This window comes from Tenrec ecaudatus, chromosome 8, assembly GCF_050624435.1.
Source record: "Tenrec ecaudatus isolate mTenEca1 chromosome 8, mTenEca1.hap1, whole genome shotgun sequence".
Classification (NCBI taxonomy): domain Eukaryota; kingdom Metazoa; phylum Chordata; class Mammalia; order Afrosoricida; family Tenrecidae; genus Tenrec; species Tenrec ecaudatus.
In genome coordinates, this window is record NC_134537.1 from 79647927 (window position 1) to 79656469 (window position 8543).

At 50.4% G+C, this 8543-nt stretch overlaps 1 pseudogene; it reads right to left on the reverse strand.

Annotated features, from left to right (window-relative positions):
* Positions 1-685: 685 nt before the first annotated feature.
* LOC142455450 (intercellular adhesion molecule 3 pseudogene) lies at positions 686-7491 on the reverse strand (annotated as a pseudogene).
* Positions 7492-8543: the final 1052 nt, after the last annotated feature.

Consider the following 8543-nt stretch of genomic DNA (forward strand, 5'->3'; position numbering starts at 1 on the left):
CCGCAGAGCTTCTTGCTGATGTCTAAGGAATAAGGAAATGCAAACGGATGTCTGACCAACAATGAGAAGTCTAACCTCCTTGGTAAAATTTAAGTAAAATGTAAAGATCGTTATTATTACTTAGTGAGGTAGTTAGTTTATTGTGGCAACCTGCCTGATAAACACATGTGGGGTTAATTGAAGGGCAGAGGGATAAATGGCTCAGTGAGCCTCACCTTTCTAATTCTTGGGTCTTTTGCTTTCTGATGGTCGGACCAGGGTGCAGCTGCTTTAGCCAGTTCCCTGCTTCAGCTGGCAAGGCTGACTTCCTGCAAGACATCCCCAAGGAGACGCCACATGAACCTACCCCGATGTAGCCCTGGGTGCTGGAGCAGCCGTGTAGAGACCCCTGCCAGTGCTGAGATGCTTACACATTCACTGACTCGGCTTTCCTCCTGCAATCAGCGTCATTTCGTCTGATTTGTGAGATGGAGGAGGCCTTTGTGGACTGGTGTCGGACATATGGGTGAATGTGGACTTGTGGACTTGGGCAGCACCGGGTTGGATGTCTTGTTGATGTACACTCACCCTTTATAAAAAACTCTCTTTTTTTTTTTTGGAGTTGAAGGCTTTTATTGATTATGCTCTGGGGGACGCAGCCAGCACCCTGGGGGTCTTCGGCTCGGGGATCCAGGAGGCCCGCAGTTCAGGACGTCTCCTCCTCTGCTAGCCTTTGGGGCTGCCTAGACGTGAGGGGCAGCGAAGTGCTCCCCTGCCTCACGTGGTAGATGCCGCTCTGCTTCTTTCCGCAGTAGATGTAGAGCAATGCCGCTGAGATGGTCACCAGGACCACCAACACCATCAAGGCGATGGTGACTGAACTGGCCTTCCCATCGTGAACTTCTAGCACCACCTTCATGGTAGTATTGCCCAGGGCGCTGACAGCCTGGCATTGGTAGGTACCATTATGTTTGGACTTGATGGTTGGAATTCCAACAGGCACACGGAGACTGGAGCTTTCTTGCGAACACTGCAGCGTAGGTGCTGGGTTGCCCCAAGCCTGGCACCACAGGACCTGGCGGCTTCTAACTTTCCATGTCATGCACTGGGGGCACTGGGTCCCGTCAATTTTGGGACCGTACAGGACATGCAGCTGGACACTCTGGTTTTTGAGCAGGGTTTCCCTGCCCACCTGAAGCCTGGCCTTGCAGGAGAAGTTGCGCCCATCATCGCTCTCCGTGGTGGTCAGCCGAAGCTGGGCAGGCAGCCCCATCGCTGGGATCGGAGCCCCATCCAATGTAACTTGAACTCGGCACCCGGCCACGCAAGTCACAGTCACCGTGGTCCCCTCGTGGGCGGTAGCGTTGCTCAAGTTCAGGATGGGCCCCCAGAAACTGTACAAGGTCACGTTCTCCAGGATCTCTCGGCTCGCGCCCCCCCAAGGTCACGTTGCAGGCCATCTGGGCGTCTTCCTGTGCTTCCAGTGCTGTGGCTGTGGCTGTGGCCTCAAGCGTGTCCCTGAGGCTCATGATGTTGGGGTTCAGTATCTGGTCCCCCAGCGCCATGTAGACCTGGGCCTCCCAGACTGGGAACACCCCTTCCAAGGTACAGGTCACGGTGGACTCTCTGCCCACCTCCAGGATCCGGGGTCCAGTGAGGATCGGCCGAGTCCTCGGTAAGGCTGGTGCATGTGACTCACAGCAGCCCTATGGGGCAGAGTGGAACTGCCCCTCCTCCGGCTGAGACTAGCGCTCATTCCGGAAGTAGAAAGCCTCCTCTTTCTGCCTCAGACGGGCTGGTGGTTTCAAACTGCTGACCACTATGCTACCAGGGCTTGCTCTTTGGCCGGTCCACAGTCTTCTCAAAAGACCCTGTGGCTGTCAGGGCCCCACCCCAGGGGACCCCACTCCAGGGGCTACTGGCATGCTCCTCCCAGAGGACCCTGCAGCCAGGGGTCCCTCCCACCTCATCAAAAAACTCTCTTTTACGCATGAGTTTTTGTGGATTTGTTTCTCTGAAGCACCCAGACTAGCACTTAAATAAGTACCAGAGAATTACATTTTTTAAAATCTACATTTCAAGTTCACTTAGTACATCAAGTTCATTATGAACTTTTGTCTTTCAAGGTAGCTAGGTATCTTTTCTCATACTTTATCACATGTGGAATGGAACAAATACGTTTTTTGGACTTCACTTGCCGCCAGTAAAGCAGTCGCCACGAAGCTCATTGGGCAGATGGTGGCGCTGGCGGAGCCCCACGTCCCAGAGAAGACCGGTGCCGCAGGTGGATTTCAATGGCTCGGCTAGGGGAAGTGGATGGCCGCCTTTCTCTTCCAAGTACCTCTGGGCAAACTCAGACGCACAAACAACTCTTACACTGGTCTACTTCCCGCTACCGACTGAGCATGTCAGTCACCCAGGGCTCCTTCTCAGATGAGAGCCCACGGTTCGGAGCATACATGTAACGCCAGGAAACTCTTTCTGAGGGATCCGCGGATGGCTCCCAACTGCTAACCTGTCAATTAGTCCTTTTACCTCGGGCACCGCTAGGGATGGGCCATCTCATTCTCAGATGCCGGGGAAGAAGTTTTCCATCCATCCTCTTCCGACCCTAGTCAGTCCGTAGTCACTGCCTGGTGTTAATTTCCCTGGACTCTATCCAGCCTGGGCAAACTTAGCATACCCTTGGCAGAGGGCTTGGGAAGCACTGTGCCTATAGCCCTCGCTGACCTTGCCTGAAGTCCACCCAAGACCAACGGACATGACAGTGGAAGGGGTGCCCCCAGGTGTCTGGCCCACTGGCTGTGTTAAGCTGAATGACAGACGGGAGAGGTCTGGCAACGCTGACGCGCAGCCGATGGGTGCGCAGTGTTCTCAGCAGAGACAGGGAGTGCTTGCTTTCTGTGCCTTCTGCTCCGTGGAAGAGGCTGTTCCTTCTCGTGGATGTACTCTCGCTCCTCCACACGTCTGCTCACTTTGGCTACGCTTTTAGATACTTCCTGACCCTTTGAGAATGTGAAAGGATGAAGCAAGTATGCTCATTTCTCACGGCCTGTATCAAGTCAGCCTGACTCCTGGTGACCCGGGTGTAGTGGCTACATGTTGGGGTGGGATCTGCAAGGTCAACAGTTTGAAACCACCCGCTGCTCCGCCAGAGAACGACAGAGCTTTCTACTCCCATAAGCACCTTCATTTTTTAAAGGGTTTATTTCCTGATGGATATATTGTTCCTTTCTGATAAGGTTGTTATAAAATTCAACGAGCATTTCTTGTTTTCTCATCCTTTTGCGTTGGTCTTGATCCATGAACCATTCCCTGTAGTTTTTTGTTTTGTTTCGTTTTAGTTGCTGTTTCCAAAAGCATTCTCCAAATTCAGAACCAGACAGGTGGTGGTGGTTTTAAAATTCCCCCCATCCTTGATTTTCCTAAAATGGCCACTTGGTGGCGCCAAGACAAACACGAGTACACCACTGCTGGCTGCAGGGACCCGCTCACGCTAGAAAGGGAGGAGTCAGTATCTGGGCACCCCAATATCGATGGGGAATTTTCATTACAACTTCACTTACATACTACTCTCATCTGAAATCAGCATAGCCCTAGAACATCTGTAAAGGCGTGGAGACACCAGGCCACACTGCTGGGTCCACTGTGACAAGGACATGCTTGCTAAATGAAAGACATACAATGTTTTCCCATCATAAACAATGAAGTATCACGATAGCCACAGCATAAAAAGAATCTGAAGGTCAGAAAAAGCCTGAGTCAAATAACAACGCGTATGTCTCTTTGGCTGGGTTTGTCTGTGACAAAAAACGCAACTCTAGTCAGAAGGGTTCTTAGCCAGGAATCTGGGTTGTCCTCCTGTGCTTACATCTTGGCTGAGTTCAGTTGCAAGAGTCTTAGTGTTAAATCACGTAGAGATTTTGCCCCACCCCCACCCCAGAGGTTGGAGAGCTCATGGGTACTGGTGGATACCCCAGGGTCCAGTCTTGGGCGAGTCACTTGATGTGGGCAGTGGGTAGGCTTGATAAGTGTCTTTCCTTGGGATTTATGACTGTGGCTCTTTGGAATTCTCCCAGACTTTGTGAATAATTCACAGCATCGGCAACCTGCTGATGAAAAGACTGCTCTACAAAAGTGGACAATAGTAGAATGACAGTCACTCTCGGCGACAGTCAAGGTTGTGTGCCAATTTAGCTGGGCCAGTATTTCCAATCGTTTGGCAATTAAGACATAGTAATCTGAAAGGGTGACAGCCTTCATAATGAAATCTGCTATGAGCAGTCCATCAGTTGAAAGGAAGTTTCTTCAGGGATGTGGCCTGCTTCCAGTAGAAGTGGATACTGGGGGTGGGGTGGGGGGGTTGTTTTTTCTGGGTTTGGATCCTGCATCTTGCTTATTATCCAAATTCCAGTTCTTTAGATTTGAGCCAATCACCTGCCATGTCACAATCCTGGAGTCACCATCAGTCTGCCACTTTACCTGTTAACTTTGAATCCCTTGGTTCCTAAAGTCAGAAGCCTGATGTCTCACCTACTGACATTGGGTTCATCAGACTCCTCAGCTACTTGAGTCAAGAGAAACCTCCAGCCTGACATATGAGCCATGAACTTGGAACGTGTCCACTCCTACAGTTGCTGTACCAGACCTCATTAAAGTGTTGAAAAGTAAGGGGGTTGTTTTGAGGAGTAAGGTGCACTAAGGACTAAGACAGATGACTTTATAATTTATCATCCAGATGGAGACACTTTTGAGAGTAAAAGGAGGTGCTATGAATAATCACACTGGGACAACCAACATAGACCAGGACTATCCTAGGGAAAATAGGATGTGGGATCACTTCCAATAGAAGCCTCTGGGAATATAATATTAAGGTGCACAGGCCTGCCAGAGGCTGTTTCATAAGGTTCGGGCGTTTTTCTTGCATAGGTGAATGAATTCTCATGAGTATCAAAGATGAAAGAGACGGCCAAAAAATTCCAGTTTCACCAACTGTGCCACCTGCCCACAGCTTTCGAGTGGATTCTGACTCACAGTGCCCCTGCAGGACAGAGTGGAACTGCTCCTTAGGGTTTCTGAGACTGTCCGTCTCAATGGGAGCAGACAGCCTCCGCTTCCACCTCCGCTTCCACCTGAAGAACAACTGGTAGGTGGGACAGTGGACCTTATGGTTGGCAGCCCTACATTCGACCCCGTGACATCAGAAACCTTAGCTGGTCAAATTTAAATGCACGGATGTATTTGAACCGTGGTGCTGGCGAGAATACCGAAAGAACTGTGGACAGTCAAAAGAACAAAGAGATCTGTCTTGAAAGAAGTACAACCAGAATGTTCCTCAGAGGCAAGGTCGGTGAGGCTTTGTCACATGTACTTTGGACACGTTATCAGAAGAGTCACTAGAAAAGGACATCATGCTTGGTATAGGGCAGGGGCAGCGTGGAAGAGGAAGGTTCTGGATGAGATGGATTGACACACTGACTCAGACACAAGAACAATTGTACGGCGGCACACGACTGGGCAATGTTCTGTTCTGTTGCTCACAGATAGGGCTGCTATGGGTTGGAACGGCACTTAATAACTACAACAATAATCTACTTGCTTCATTGTTTCCTCATTTAGGAAATGTGGGTATAGATCGTTGAATGTTTACATATATAACATATGGATTTGAATCCAGCCAAGTTGCAAGCATCGAATGCTATGCATACAGACCACAACGGTTTTCGGTTCTGCACAAACCCAACAGAAGCGACATTCAAGCTGTCATTTGGTTCATGCTGTTTCTGGTCACTTGTTTATTTATTAGTTACTACTGCTATCATGGAACATCACAGTCTGGATTTAATCTTACTTCTGACCATATGTGTCCCCTTAAATTAGGACACTCGCCAAGGGACAACAATTTACAAACTTTGGGCATGAAACTTCAATGCTCAGTATTTTACAAGCGGTTTTGACTCTAGTAAAGAACACCTAATTGGCAATTTCAGTGAAAGCCATTGAGTATCTATTTTTAAACGGGCCCCCTCAGTTTTCTGGCGGATACTTTAAGGACCCTTTGTGTGGTGACAACAGAATCAAGCTGCCCCATGTTACCTTTCACAACACTGGTGTTTGCCATGATGCCACCAAGGACTGGTGCCCGTGAGAGTCACACCCTGTGCTGTAGTGAATCAAAGGCAGAATCAGGATTTGGATTCAGTCCCATCTGTCTCTCACGCCGACCTTCTGCCGATTTAAACATCTCAAACCCTTCTCTGGCTTCTCACAGAATGCTGTCTGGAATGCCGTCTTTGCATCCTCCTCGTAGCGGTCCTTAGAATGTGCGGGAGTGGCTTTTGCCCCTTCTAAGGTGGAACGCTCAGACTGGAGTGGGTGCCCCAGGCTGGGCCCCTGCAAAGCGCGGGGCCCTGTCGCTGCGCACAGTCCTCTCAGGCAGCCTCAGACTGGCACTGCCGTCCCATCGGTGCCATTGGGAGTGTTTTCTTGCCGGTGGCCGCCAGGCCCCTGCTAGCTGTGCTACTGCTCTTAAGCCAGCTTGTCGTCACCCTGCACGTCCTCGTGCTGTTGACCCAAGTCCAACTCCTTCCAGGAGCCCAACGCGGCAGCCCCTCAAGATTTAGGGGGGCCTCATCCCACCCTTCAGTTACTCTCAGCAATTTGACTAATATTCTCAGAAGCATCATAGGTTGGTGGAAGAATTCCATGACCTTTTAATCTCATGCCTCCATTCACTTTCTGATGCCACCTCATAGCCTCTGGTGGTACTGCTCATGCCGAAACCATTTACTGAGCATCTACTATGTGCCGGCACTGGGGCTACCTCTGAGTGGAACAGTGAGTAATAAGAGCACGGTCGTGCCCTCGTAGTGTTCACATTTGAGTAATGGAAACCAACTCTAGCATGCGAATCGGTCGTTTACCTAGTGCTGCCGAGCCGTGGGGGCGCGACCATGACATGCCCAGCTGCTAACCAAAACGTCAGCTCTGCTTCCGTCAGGCCCACAGCCAGGAACAACCCAGGGGGCAGTTCGGCTGTCGCACGGGGTCACTCTGAGCTGGAGCCACTCAGCAGTGCTCAACAGCACCATGTCAGGTACTGGAGGGCGTGATGGCCACAAACAAGGCACAATTAGAGGTGGGAGGGATGCACTTTTTAACATAAGGAAGCAAAGGAGGTGATGTTTGAGCAAACCCCGGAATGAGACCCACCAGTGTGTCACAGCCTCACCCATTCCCAGGAAGAAGAGCTCTCCAAGCAGAGGGAACAGCCAGCAAAGGGAGGCCCTGAAGCAGGGCGGGCTGGTCCGGGGCTGGAGTGGGACTCCAGCCAGATGGGAGGACCTGGGTCTCATTCTGAGGGATGTGGGAAAGTGCTGGGGATTGAGAGATGTTCGGCAAAACTTTTCCTTCTGACTTTTAAGTTTACAGAGCAGTTGCCCAGGAAGTACAGTTGCTATCTGTCTCCCCCTCTCTTTCCTGCTCACTGAGATGATCAGTACCTTGCAGCATGGTGGTATATTTCTTATCCCTGCTCCACCAATATCCATAGACACCGATTAGTTAAGGAGCCCTGCTGGTACCGGGGGTTAAGCATTGAACCCAGCCGCCATTGTGAAGGTAGACGATGGGGCTGACTATCCCCATACAGATTTATAGTCTTGGAAACCCTTGTTCTATTCTTCCCTCTATGGTCCCTATGGGTCAATGGCAGCATGCGTGCATGCGTACGCATGTGTGTGGTTGTTGATGTTGATAGTTAGGTGCCATCAACTCTGACTCTGTGGACAATAGACCCAAACACTGCCAGGTCCTGAGCCAGCCACGGCTATTATGTTTGAGCCTGTTGATGCCGCTCCTATGCCAATCCATCTGGTTGAGCATCTTCTTTCTCACTAGCCATCAACTTTGCCAAGCGCATTCTTCTCCGGGCACTGTTCTCTCCTGATGCCATGTCTGAAGTACATCATCCTCGATTCTAAGGAGCATTCTGGTTGTTCTTCCCCCAGACAGATTTGTTTGTTCTTCTTGGAGTCCAGGGTGCTCTCAGTAGGGCAGGCAGTTCCAACCACCAGCTGCTCTGCAGGGGAAAGATGAGGCTGTCTGGGCCTGGAAAGATGTTTAAAGATTCACAAATCCTACGCAGGTCACTATGAGTCAGAACGGCAGTGGGGAACTATCTAAATATAAATTTTAGACTTATGCTTCATGAATGTTTTATAGATAGATATAAATTTGTCTGAGTTGTGTTCAATTGAGCCCCCTCTGACCACAAGCAGCCACACAGGACATAGTAGAAGTGGCCCACGGGGTTTTTCTAGGTTGCAATCCTTACAGGAGCATCGCCAGATCTCTTCTCTGGTGGAGGGAGCTTCTGGTGGCTTCACACTTCTGATGGCTCAGTGAGCAGCCTCAGGCTTCATGCACCTGCCACCAGGCAAGTTCTCTCTCTCTCTCTTTCTCTCTGTCTATCTCTAAGTAAATGGGAGCCCTGTGGGCATAGTGGGTTACAAGGTCAGAAGTTTGAAACCACCAAACAACTCCTGGGGGTAGGGAAGATGATG